The sequence below is a fragment of the Aquarana catesbeiana genome, linkage group LG02 (genome assembly GCF_042186555.1).
Source record: "Aquarana catesbeiana isolate 2022-GZ linkage group LG02, ASM4218655v1, whole genome shotgun sequence".
Taxonomy (NCBI): Eukaryota; Metazoa; Chordata; class Amphibia; order Anura; family Ranidae; genus Aquarana; species Aquarana catesbeiana.
Genome location: NC_133325.1, coordinates 547,439,878 through 547,454,065, shown reverse-complemented (window position 1 = coordinate 547,454,065; position 14,188 = coordinate 547,439,878). Strand labels below are relative to the sequence as shown.

Genomic DNA, 14,188 nt, shown 5'->3' with positions numbered 1-14,188 from the left:
TTAAATTGGAGGCTCAGATTAGTGAAACATGCGTCAATTTTTTGGATGTGTCCATTGAAAGGAAGGAACAGTCTCTGATGACTAGTGTATACTTCAAACCGACGGACCGGAACAGTTTTTTATCCATCAGGAGTGGTCATCACCCTGTATGGATAAAGAATATCCCGAAGGGACAATTCTTGAGGGTCCGCCGAAACTGTACTGAACAAGGGAAGTATTATACGCAGGCAAAGGTTTTAAAAGAGAGATTCCTCCAGAAAGGATACTCAGAAAAATCCATGGATGACGTCATAGAACGGGTAGCTAATATACCAAGGGAGGACTGTTTGAAAAAGAAAGAAAGGATTAGATCTGAGGAAAAACACCAATGGAGCTTCATATCGAACTATCACAGTCAATATAGAGAGATAGAGACCATTTTTAAAAAATATTGGTACATACTCCGTAGGGATCGACATCTAGGAGAGATGTTACCAGAAACCCCTAAGTTCATCTATAGGAGGGCCCCCAACTTTGGAGACAAGGTGGTAAAAAAAATTCTTGACCCTCCAGTTCAACCATCAATTAAAATTAATCTTAAAGGCTTTTTTCCATGCAATAAGTGCATATGCTGTAGAACAGTGAGTAACAGAAGTAGGAGCACGAAGAGTATCACTAATCGAGCAAATGAAACTTTTGAAATTAAAGAGTTCATCACATGTAATTCATCATTTGTTGTGTACTTGATGTGGTGCCCATGCGGCCTGTTTTATATAGGACGCACGAAAAGACTACTAAGGGTTCGTATTTCTGAGCATTTAACCAATATAAAAAATGGTTTCAAGTATCACAGCGTGTCCCTCCATTTTAAGGAATACCATAACCAGGACCCCAGTCTACTACAGTTTTGCGGGATAGATATTGTATATCCATCGTGGAGGGGTTCAAACAGAATAAGGGATCTGTCTCAACGAGAAACCCGGTGGATATACCCCTTTACATGTCTTTTCCCGGGGGGTTTAAATATAGAATTGGACCTCAACTGTTTCATTAATGATTATTAATAATTATTGGGTAGTGATGAGTAAGCGGTTGAGGTCCTTCTATACATGTTACCCTGATCCTAGATATAGAGAGGTTGAGAATCTATAACACCAACGCAATTATGAGATTTACCTACTAGTGGGAGTGATAGGGAGGGTGGATAGACTGGATGATAACATATTGCACTCTAGTAACCTTAGAAGGTGGATCAGAGATAATAATAAAAAATGTGTGTCGGTAGGGTTCTTTTAGGACACCCAGGAGTACCTGGGATGGACCGTAATGGGTTAAGTTTTCGTGTTCATTTTACTTACTTTTTCAACCATTCAGTTTTAATGTTAATTATAGCTTTTTATAGTAATAATATAAAAAAAATTTTTTAAAAAGAATTTTTTTTAAAAGAGATTTTTTTAAATGTTTTTGTGAGATGACACTCTATACCTGCAATATAGAACACATGTAAAGATGACTGGTTATCTGCAATGCCTATGAGATGGGCTTGCGGGATTACCGAACAGTTCTCTTGCAGATATACAATTTCATACTCAACATTTGCCGTAACAGAAGTTTTTAAAATGTATGTTGACTTGCGCACACAAAGCATTGTACACGTATGGTGCGAGCGGAGACACAGGGAGTGCGCAGGCGCGGTGTCATCATTACCGCGCGTCATACGAGAGAGGAGGATATATAAGAAAGATTGCCAGATAGCGCAGCCAATCCCATGAATAAGTCCCTTGTGACGAAACATGTCGGGGCGTGGCTACGAGGCAATCTGACGCGCTAGACGTAGGACGCTGTGACAGGAGGCACCATACGGGAAAGCGGGGAAGCGGCTCCAGGAGACTCGGGGAACGGGTGAGAGTGTTTCCGAACACCTAGCTGCCTCGGTCCGCCGTGACCACCATACGTCCGTTTACTATTTGGAGAGTGTTTTTTGGTGATGACCATGTTTGCTGTGCTATTCTGCTTGATTCAATTTTACGAAATGTGAGTTCAATGGTGGAGGAGAGTGTTGCTTTTATTAAAGTTTATTGCGTTACTGCACTATTGGTTCGCTTTTCTTTGTTTCATGTGGAGAGTACGCTTATATATGCTCTGGACATCCAACAGGAATTGAGTGGAAATTATCACTGTACCCCTTACTGTGTGGGAATAGCCTGTGAGCCGAACACGAGAGTGTAAGGCAAAAGTAGCTGGTGAGTTTGCTCGCTGAAGGGGAGTGGAAATCACAGTTCACAGCGGTGTGGTGGAAGATTTTTATTCACTGAAGATCTGTATTATTTATGAATCATCACTTACATCACTACGTCACTACTTTTTGGACTTTATGTTACCCACTTAAACATACACTGCATTTTTTTACACGAGAATATTTTTTGATTGTTTTTGAGTGATACTTAATAGGTTGTCACCTTTTAGTTTATTGTGGTATATTTACACATGTACACATATTTTTTATATAGCGCTGCTATTTGATTTCACTTGAGGTAAGGGCAGGTTTTAGTGAATCATTTATTAATAAAAGCATATGGAGCAGAACGAACGTAATAAAGACAGAAAGAATAGGAACACAGCACAACTACTTACTTTTTTGCAGCACTCTCCGGATCTTTCGGTACTGCTCTGGCTCTCTCAACTTCAGGTCCGACCACCGCTTCCTGAGCTGATCTTTTGATTTTCGTACCCCTAAATTCCTCTCAAGACTCCTGACCACTTTCGCCATGATCTTGGCCTTTCTGATGTTGGGGTTGGGGTAAGGCCCATATTTTCCGTCATAGTCGGACTTCCTCATGATGTCGACCATCTCCAACATCTCCCCAAACGACATATTTGTGGCCTTAAAACGTCTCCTTCTGGATCGGGACGTGCCTGGATCCGGGCTTTCCTCCTCCTCCTCCTCGTTGCTAGAATTAGCACGCACCTACTGTAACTCCGCCATGTGCTCTTCACCCACTGCGCCGAACGAAAAGGGGCGGGGAATACACTAGAAAGAACGTCAGGGGCGGGCGGAGTTACACGCATGCGCAGTGTGTATAAAGCGTAACACGCGTGCGTATTACGTACGATCTGTGAGCGGAGGAAGGAGCATTGGACGCGCCGATCGTAAGAACGAAGGTAAGAGACAAACTTGTGCCTATACTGCTTCTAGATTGAGGCCTATATTGTAACAAGATTAGGAGAGTTTTGTCTGACATTAGGCTTTGTCTTGTGTTGTGTCTTGCAGTGAACATGGATATCTTAATGAAAGACAATGACTTCATGTCAGTATTCATAGATATGCTAAGTGAGCTGCCCTGTCTGTGGGAGATTACCCACCCCCATTTCAAGAACCAAGCAAAGAGGAAGGTAGCACTGGAGCAATTGTGTGAAATTGTGAAGCAGGTGACCCCCACGGCAGACATCACCTATTTAAAGATATTAATTGGTGGCCTGAGGAGTACATATCTAAGGGAGCGCAAGAAAGTCCTGGATTCACAGAGACCCGGAGCAGCAGATGACATCTATGTCCCCAGGATGTTGTACTACGACAGGCTGCATTTTCTGGCAGGCCAGACTGAACCCAGGCCATCCCTCTCCAGTCTTCCTTCCACGCTTCCTTCCCCCCGGCTGAGGCTTCTGACGCCCAACCTGGGCCTTCCAGGCCACATGTGGAGGAGCCCAGATTGAGCCAGGTATAGCATTTCTCTAAATATTTCTGCTTGTCCAATCAATGATGTTAACTAGATGTTAGTTGGGAGTACTAATTTAGGATTGTGATTGATGATGCAAAAACTAAAACTATGTCCCTTTTTCATACACAGGGAAGTCTCATTGCTGCCTTCATAGCCTATAAAATGCAGAGGATGGAGGAGGGCCAAAAAGCCTTGTGTGAGGCCCTCATATCGGAGGCTCTGGAGAAAGGTATGAGGGGCCAAATTACACCTCACACACATCTTTGGGATGGTCCTCCTCCTACTCCTGCAGGTCCTCCTCCTACTTCTCCTCCAGGTCCCCCCAGTCCTCCTCCAGGTCCTCCCAGTCCTCCTCCTCCTCCAGGTCCTACTCCTCCTCCTGCCACATCTCCAACAGCACAGCCACAGCCCGGAATGAAGCGTGGAAGGAAGACCAGACAGTGATTGCCCTGGGTTCAGTCTGGTCGGCCAAAAGATGCAGCCTCTTGTGGTACCACAGCCTGGGGACACAGATGTCATCTGCTGCTATCCGGATCTCTGCGAATTCTGGACCAGACTGCCCTCCCTTACATATGGACTCCTCAGGCCACCAATTTTGATGTTGAAGAATTGATGTCTGCCGTGGGGGTCCCAGGCTTCGCTAATTTCTCTTGTTGATCCAGTGTTGCCTTCCTCTTTGTTTGGTTCTGATCCCTTAATAAAGGATTTTTGTTTTGAATTATACTCTCCTATGTGTTTTACTTCAAAAATGACAGTTGGTTTGTGAGGATTCAGGTACATTTCAAATATACAATGTGAAATGAACAAGGGACACCAACACCAAACAATCTCCTGGAGATTAAATAATAAAAGATATCAATGGTGTTGGGGTAACTTGACACACAAAACACACCCAAAAATATTCTGGAGTAAAAATAAAAATAACATTGAACAAAGATCAGCCTTGGAAAAAATCCAAACATTAAAGAAAAAAAAAAGGCTTAAAATCCAAAATAAAAAAAAATTAAAAAATATAAAACTGTCAGATGTGACAACTAATAACAATATATTCAGGGAATCCCACTAAAAAAACACAAATAAAAGTTTGTGAGAAGTGTGTGTGAATATGAGCTGCAAAACTACTTAATTCTTGTCACATTATAAAGAAGAAGAGAGTGCGCTGTATTAAACCATTTTTAACATTGCAGCGTGACGAAAGTGCTGTATCCATTGCGAACGCTAAGTTTACCAGAACGAGCTGTCCCGTGTCGGAATTTCTTCTGAGCATGCGTGGCACTTTGTGCGTCGGAACAGGCCACACACGGTCGGAATTGACGCGATCGGATTTTGTTGTCGGAAAATTTTATCTCCTGCTGTCCAACTTTGTGTGTCGGAAAATCCGATGGAAAATGTCCGATGGCGCCCACACACGGTCGGAATTTCCGACAACACGCTCCGATCGGACATTGTCCATCGGAAAATCCGACCGTGTGTACGGTGCATTACTCTGATAAAAGTGACCAAACAGTGCCCAAACAGTGCCCAAACAGTACAGTGGGATCTGTGCCAATCAATGGCCACCTGTGCCAATCAGCAACCACCTGTGCCCACCTGTGTCAATCTGTGCTCACCTGTGCCCACCTGTGCCCATCTGTGCCATTGGTGATCAGTGTCCGGACATCTGTGCACATCTGCAATCAGTGTCCACCTGTGCCCATCTGTGCCATTGGTGATCAGTGTCCAGACATCTGTGCACATCTGCAATCAGTGCCCACTTGTGCCACCTCATCAGTGCCCACCTGTGCCACCTCATCGGTGCCCACTTGTGCCACCTCATCGGTGCCCACCTGTGTCAATTAGTGCCCATCTGTGCCCATCTGTGCCGCCTCATCAGTGCACATCTGTGCAATCAGTGTACATCTGTGCCACCTCATCAGTTCCCATCTGTGCCGCCTCATCAGTGCCCATTTGTACAGCCACATCTGTGCCACCTCATCAGTGCACATCTGTGCCACCTCATCAGTGCAATCAATCAGTGCACAACTGTTCCACCTCATTAGTGCCCATCTGTGCCAGCTCAGTGCCCATCTGTGCCACCTCAGTGCCCATCTGTGCCATCTCATCAGTGCCACCTCATCAGTGCATATCTGTGCCATAAATCAGTCCCCATCTGTGCCACCTCAGTGCACATCTGTGCAATCAATCAGTGCCCATCTGTGCAGCTTCATCAGTGCCCATCTGTGTAGCTTCATCAGTGCCCATCTGTGCCGCCTCATCAGTGCCCATCTGTGCCACCTCATCAGTGCATATCTGTGTAATCAGTGCACATCTGTGCAGCCTCATCAGTGCCGCCTCATCAGTGCACATCTGTGCAGCCTCATCAGTGCACATCTGTTCCACCTCATCAGTGCCCCTCTGTGCCACCTCATCAGTGCCCCTCTGTGCCACCTCAGTGCCCATCTGTGCTCATCAGTACCGCCTCATCAGTGCCCATCAGAGCAGGCTTAACACACACCTGTGTAGTCGCATCATCACCAGCAAGCATGTCTAAAAGAGGCTTTTCCGCCGAGGAGGCATACCAGATACTTTCCCAGGCCGACGAGAGCAACGGGGAGCTCTCTTGTTCGGATTCCATTTCAAACTCCGATTCTGAGTCGGACGTCAATTATGAGCCAGTCCTCAGTAGTTGAACACTGAGTGACTCAGAGGAGGAAGATATTCGGCCCGCCAAATGAAGGCGTTCTAGTGAGGAGGCAGTGGCATCCACCAGCACCGCAGTGCCTTCCACCAGCACCGCAGTGCCATCCACCAGGACCCATACCAGCCTTCCCTATGCCCTTCAAAACCCCTTGTGGCTTTCTCCTAATTCAGGAGAAGCCAACATTCCCCCTTTCACTGCCCAGCCAGGAGTCCAGGTGAACACGGAAAATTTTTCCCCGATCTATTTTTTTAATTTAATTTTTACAGAGGACATGCTATCAACAATTGTGGCCCAGTGCAACCTTTATGCACTGCAATTTATTTTAAATAATCCAACGTCCTATTATGCCTGTCCCTACGAGTGGAGAGACCTAATGGTGGAGGAGTTGAAGGTTTTTTTAGGCCTCACATTTTGTATGGGACGCACCAAAAAAAACACCTTGAATTCCTATTGGTCAACCCACCCCATCCACCACATGCCAATCTTCTCCAAGGTAATGCCCAAAACCAGATACCAAATGATAATGAGGTTCCTTCATTTCAATGATAACACCCAGTGCCCTCCCCGAAATGACCCAAATTATGACAGGCTTTTCAAAATTCGGCCAATATTAAATTATTTTTCTGAAGTATTCCCCCAGCTGTTTACCCCGGACCAACACATATGTGTGGATGAGTCCCTTGTTAAATTTAGTAGCAGGCTTAAAATTAAGCAATTTATCCCCAGCAAAAGGGCCCGCTATGGGGTGAAGGTATACAAATTATGTGACCGAGTCACAGGGTACATGTATGCCTTCAAAGTGTACGAAGGGAAGGACACCCAGCTGCAACCCCCTAATTGCCCAGACTACTTGGGATCAAGCGGGAAAATTGTTTGGGACCTGATATACCCCCTACTGGAGAAAGGCTAACACCTGTATGTAGACAACTTCTACACATCTCTGCCCCTGTTTCACAACCTTCACCGGAAGAAGACGCCTGCATGTGGCACTGTAAAAAGGAACCGGAAGGGCTTTCCTCAAAGTCTTGTCAATAAGAGGTTGAGGAAAGGAGAAACGGCAAGTCTGCGGAACAAGGAGATTTTGGCAGTGAAGTGGAGGGACAGAAGAGATGTCTATATGTTGTCTTCGATCCACAATGATACCTTCGTAGAAATCCCTAGAAGAAATGGCCCCATCCAAAAACCAAAATGCGTTTATGAATATAATTTGTTCATGGGGGGAGTCGACTTCAATGACCAAATGTTGGAACCATACCTTGCCATAAGACAGACATACCATTGGTATAAGAAAGTCGCAATTTATTTTTTTCAATTGGCCATATACAACTCATATGTAATTTACCGCAACTCCACCCAAAATCCCAAATGCTTCCTTGGCTACCAGGAGGAAATTTCCACTGCCCTTATATTCCCGAACGGCCCCCCAGAAAACATCCGATCAGATGTTCTTAGTCGACTCTCCGAACGCCACTTTCCAGATAGACTCCCTCCCAGACCAACAGGCCAACGACGTAAAAAAAAATGTAAGGAGCAGGAGAGAGAAGAACAGGAGTCAGAAGAGACACATCTTATTACTGTGCCCAATGTCCTTCCGAACCAGGCCTCTGCATAGGTGAATGTTTTCGCCGTTACCATACTTCAATAAATTATTAGTGAAGTATGGTAAACGTAATCCTCAGTTCATGTCTTCACACACCTTTACACCCCTTATGCCACTGCCTGCTCTGTAACTGACCCTGGCTTGTTATTCGACCATGCTTCTGCCTAACGATTCTGTACATACCTCTGCCTGATCTGGAACTGACCTTGGACTGTTTGACCATGATATTTGCCTGCCTCTTGGACTGATCTTGTACCCTGCAACTGGACTAGTGGGATTCAACACAGGGGTCTCACATATGTGAGGGGCTCCAGAATTGTTTTTCTGGATGAAGAAAACAATTTTTTTTGTTTTCTTATTCCTAGATTAGGGTCTGGAGACTCAGAGGCTTCAAAGGGATTTGGGTGGGAGAAGCCTCTACCCCTGTCCCCATTCTATCCTGAACGAGGCCCTACTTCTGCCTGCTGCCTGTAGGACTTACTGCCATTATGTCCCTGCCTGTTGCACTGACCACACCACATGTTCCTGCCTACTACCAGGACCAATATTTATGGCACTTCTGACAATATCTCTGCCTGCACTAACCCTGGACTGTATATGGACATTATCCCTGCCTGCTGCCTGGACAATTGTGTTTGCCGTTGCTGACCAAGTCCCTGCCTGCTGCCTGGACCAGTGCTATCCTCCTGTGTACAACTGCGCTATTACAACCACAGGTAATCTTTTGTTTACACTTTGCTCAGCATAATGTATTTTGGGATGTAATTCTTGGTATGTGCATGCTATGTGTCCCTGGAACACCTGACGGTGTTCCTTGCATGTTGGATTTCTGTATGTGGTCAGGCTGTGTAGAAGTCTGACACATGTGGTATTGTAATACTCAGGATGAGTAGCAGAATGTATTTTGGGGTGTCATTTTTGCTATCTAAATGCTATGTGTTGGAGATATCTTATAAACGGATAACTTTGTGTAAAAAAAATGCGTTTTCATTTTTTTTCCACATTTTCCAAAAACTTCTGGAAAAAAATGAATCGTTCAAAAGACTCACTATGCCTCATAGATTATACGTTGGGGTGTTAGCTTTCCAAAATAGGGTCATTTTGTGGGTGTTTCCATTGTCCTGGTGCTTCAGGGCCTTCAAAAGTGTAATAGGTGGTTGAGAAATGAGATGTGTAATTTATACTCCTAGAACACCTGATGGCGCTCCCTGCATGTTGGGCCTCTGTATGTGGCCAGGCAGTGAAAAAAACCCACACATGTGGTATCGCTATACTCAGGAGGAGTAGCAGAATGTATTTTGAGGTGTCATTTGTGGTATGCACATGCCATGTGAGAGAGATAAGCTATTACAATGACAATTTTGTGAAAAAATAAAAATCTTAATATTGCAAAGAATTGTGGGAAAAAATTACAACTTCAAATAACTCAACATGCCTCTTACTAAATACCTTGAAATGTCTACTTTCCAAAAAGGGGTCATTTGGGGGGCATTTGTACTTTCCTGGCTTGCTAGGGTCTCAAGAAATGAGATAAGCCACCAGTACATCAGATGTAATACATTTTTTATGATTTGCACCATAGCTTGTAGACTCTAAAACTTTCACACAGACCAAATAATTTCCACTAATTTGGGTTATGTTTACCAAAGATATGTAGCAGTATAAATTGTGGCCAAAATTTATGAAGAAAAATTAACAATTTGCAAAATTGTATCACAGAAATTAAGTAAAATTCACTTTTTTTCAAAATTTTCGGTCTTTTTTCATTTATAGCGCAAAAAATAAAAAACCCAGAGGTGATCAAATACCACCAAAAGAAAGCTCTATTTGTATGGAAAAAAGGACAAAAAAAATATTTGGGTAGAGTGTTGCATGACTGAGTAATTGTCATTCAAAATGTGAGAGCACTGAAAGCTGAAAATTGGTCTGGACAGGAGGGGGGTTTAAGTGCCCAGTAAGCAAGTGGTTAAACACATGCAACACACTTAAGCAAAATCTGTGTGCACCAGGTTTTATGAATTCCAGGATCAGTTAGAGGTTGAATTTGCATCTAACCACTGAGATGAGTGATTAAATGCGAACAGCAGCAGTAGGGTTGCCACCTCATCCCTTTAAACCCGAACACATATGAATTACACAGGTTCTGTGGCTGATTAAGGTGGTAATTAAACTCACTTGGTGCCTTATCTGCATTAAACTAGCCTCAGAACCTGTGTAATTCATATGTGTTCGGGTTTAAAGGGATAAGGTGGCATCCCCAGGCATTGATTTGAGCAGAGTAGAGTGTAGAGGGCATTTAGTACCTCCATTTACTGCTTTTTACCGCCAGCTGCCCTCCTGCGCCCATGTGAATGTAGCCTAAGGGTCCTTTCACACGGACTAGGACTTTGCTCAGCGGGGGATTGTTCCGCTGATCCCCACTGAGCAGGCAGATGACAGGTCTGTCTCCACTAAGGATGAGCTCCAGCTTGTTCGCACACTCCACGCGCAGAGCCCGCCAGAAAGTCGGCACGGCACTGCGCTAATCACAGTCAGTGAGACATTTCCCGATCTCTGCAGCCACACATCGGGAAAATGCCTCACTGCCTGTGATTAGCGCAGCGTCGTGCCGACTTCCTGGTGGGCTCTGCACGTGGCGTGTGCGAACACGCCTAAGCTCATCCTTAGTCTCCGCTCACTGTGCTGAGACAGACCTTTCAGAGTCCCGCTCTCCTCTATGGGGAGATTTGATGAAACTGGACCACATTAAACCTAAAAATTATACGTTTTTTCTGCACCAACATGCAAATCCAATGAAGTCTTTAAAAGGGCATACAAGAATATTTATTGGGACATCCCTGTCAGTGCTAGAGCTGATGCTACAGAAGCCCTTGTAGATGGATGCAAACTACATTCAAAATGCCCTCAGAGATACTATTAGTGACTTTGAGCAAACATCTGAAGCAAGACTTGAAGCTCAGACAATGGCAGACAAAATCGACTATCTTATAACTGCCTTCATGGCCAAGATCTTAACCACATGCTGCCCAAGAACATCCCCTGTATGTCCTTGAGTTGCAGTAGTTGTACTGGGATGATGCCTGCAGCTTCCCAGTATAACCTGGGAATTTAGGATTGCAGCCGGCGGTTTCGCCGGCTGACCGCAGAGGTGATCGAGGACCAGAACATCCTTGATCATCTCTATGGTCTAAGAAACTAGAAGCAACAAGTATTTTGTCACTTTTGGTTTTGTGTTTGTGTCTGATCGGCTGCTTTGGAGGCCAGAGGAGAGATATGGGGTCTAATAGACCCCTGATCTCTCCATAAAGAGGGCCTGTCACAACCCATGCTCTCACAATGGATTTTGTTCATCCCTTGTGATAGCAATAAAGTTAATTTCTAAAAAAATTAAAGCGACAATGTAAAAAAACTTTTAAAATAAGTAATGGAAGTTTTTTAAAGCACCCCAGCCCCCTTGTGCTTGCGCCCAAAAGCATACGTAGATTGCTCATGCATATGTTAACAGTGATCGCAACTACACATGTGAGGTATCACTGCAAACATTATAGTGAGGGCAATAATTCTAGCACCAGACCTTCTGTGTAACTATAAACTGGTAACCTGTAAAGGCTTTTAAAGTGTCACCTGTGAAGATTTGTAGGTATCGTTGCTTGGCACCATTCCACGGGTGTATGCAATTTTAAAGCGTGACATGTTTGGTAAAATATAAAAGATGATTAGGCCATGTTAATAGATACCAAACAATTTGCCCATTAAAACTCATAAAATTTTATTTTTTCCAAAGAAATAGCGTTTGAAAAACCGCTGCGTAAATATCACATAAAAATATGTAACATCCACCATTGTATTCTCTAATGGAAAAGGAATAGGGCGTTTCTGTCCGGAAATGTCCTCCAGTGAACTGTACTAGATTATTGTCACATCAGCATCAGCTTCAACATCAAAGTTGAGGGGAGGAGGAAAGACTGGGGGAGCACTTGCAGCAGCACTTCAGGTAGAGGAAGCAACTGGAGGAAACTAAAGTAAAAAACAGAGGGCACCTCTAAGTGCAGTATAAAGGAGTATTTATTCATAAAAAGTGGTTGAAAACACTTACAATGTAGTGGATCAAATGAGTATCTCAGTCAGTATAATATGCATCCTGTAGAGTCCTTCGCCTCCTAGGGGGAGGGAGAGCTGGCCTGCAGTTGTGACAGGAGAGGGAGAAGCGAGGAAGCAAGATATCCGATGAACTTCCGGAACCACGCTGGAATGTGTAGGCTGAATCTGATGTCAAGGGGCGGTAACGCGCTTTGGAACATGAGCAATTCGCTCCTTCATCAAACCTATGCACCTGTGTATGGAATCGGCTTTTATGCAGCCAGAGGGAGGGAAGGAGAGGAAGGGGATGGACTAAATGGAAGGTCTAATTAGTAAGCTCTATGTGTCAGAGCCAGCAATGGATCTGAAAGCATATATTATAAAGCCAGCGGTCTGAATACATTGTTAGATCTAATTATACCAAAAGAGGAAGGGAATTGTTTGCTATTAGCTCAGGTATTTTTATTTTATTGTATTCTATAATGCCTCTGCTTAAAAAAAATATATGTTTGGGGGGTTCTAAGACGTTTTCAAGCAAAAAAAAAAAAAATTATGATTTTTTTTTTTTTTTTTTACTTGTAGGAGAGAAGTGTCAGAATAGGCTTGGGAGGCAAGTGGTCAATTCTTGAAGAGTTCAATAGCACAAATAAAGCTGTTTGAAAAGTTGAAGTTGACCTGAAGAGAAACATGGACCTAATTTATTCTCTGGAAAAGTTTCTGATATCACTTTAGGATCCATATGAAGAGTGGGAACTGGATGATATGGACGTCTATGCCAACTCAGGCCACAAAGCAACTATAAGAAAGAAAAAACTTTATGATGCAAATACAGTATCGGTGTCTCAGAGGAACTTGTTCTTTCCTCAGAAGATGAGGAATTTAAATGGGGAACTATCAACGTCATTTTAGATCAATTTCCTGTTACTCGAATGCAGGGTAGTGTACCAATTTCAAAGTTGCAGTCAGTGCTGTCTACCTGATGCATAGATAGGACCCAAAGCTGAGGAACATATCTCTACTTTCCCTCTTGATTTCATTTAGCTGTTCATAAACAAAATTGTCCAGTTTGCAGCCTTTGCCAAGCTCAGGTCATGTCTCATTCCAACTCAACAGTCAATTTTACTCCATGATGAAGGACTTGCCAATACATTTAGCTTATGCACCGTACACATGATCAGATTTTCTGACAACAAAACCGTGGATTTTTTTCTGAAGGATATTGGCTCAAACTTGTCTTGCATACACACGGTCACACAAATGTTGGCCAAAAATTCTGAACGTGAGAACGCGGTGACATACAACACGTACGACAAGCTGAGAAAAAGGAAATTCAAAAGCCAGCGTGGCTCCTTCTGCTTGATTCAGAGCATGCGTGAACTTTTGTGCGATGGACATGTGTACACACGATCTGACTTTTTGTCTGAAAATTTGAGAACCTGCTCTCAAACATTTGTGTGCGGAAATTGTGACAGCAAATGTTCAATGGAGCATACACACGGTCTGACTTTCCGACAACAAGCTCACATCGAACATTTCCCTTTCTGTTTAGGAGAGAAATCATTCAGCAAATTGGCATTGGCACTGATAAAGTATTTTCTGAAATCCATGATGACTAATGAAAGATTAAGTGCTTTGCGCCTACTGAATGCAGTGTTCTAAAGATAATACAGTTTGAGAAGTTCAGATTTTCACATACAAGGTGTAGAAAGAAGAATTTAAGTAGATTTTTCAGTTTGATGCATCTAGTTGTACGTTAGTAAAACTTATTGTGCTAAGCTTAGATAAACTTAAAACATTTGCATTGACAAATTCAGAGTTTAATTTTAGTGTGTAAGTTATTCAGTCAGCCATTGTTACCCATTGAAACTTAACCACTTACCAACCGGCCCACAGCCGAATGACGGCTGCAGGGCGGTTGGATAACTCTGGGAGGGCGTACTATGACGTCCTCCCAGAATTCCCCTCTCGCGCGCACCCGAACACATCCGTGACCGCCGGGTCCAGGGGACCCGGCGCATCACGGATCCCGGTAAATGGCCGCTGATCGCGGCCGTTTACCATGTGATCGCGACGTCAAATGACGGCGCGATCATATGTAAACAGTCCGGCGTCATCTGATGACGCCGGTTC

At 43.9% G+C, this 14,188-nt stretch overlaps 1 long non-coding RNA gene across 2 annotated transcripts in view; it reads left to right on the top strand.

Moving 5' to 3' along the window:
* LOC141128553 (uncharacterized) overlaps positions 1-13,909 on the top strand; it is a 156,952-nt gene extending 143,043 nt beyond the window's left edge. For both annotated transcript variants that reach the window (XR_012241712.1, XR_012241711.1), the window contains exon 4: positions 12,641-13,909. This is a non-coding gene — a long non-coding RNA (uncharacterized lncRNA). The remainder of the gene's footprint in view (positions 1-12,640) is intronic.
* The last annotated feature ends 279 nt before the right edge of the window (positions 13,910-14,188 follow it).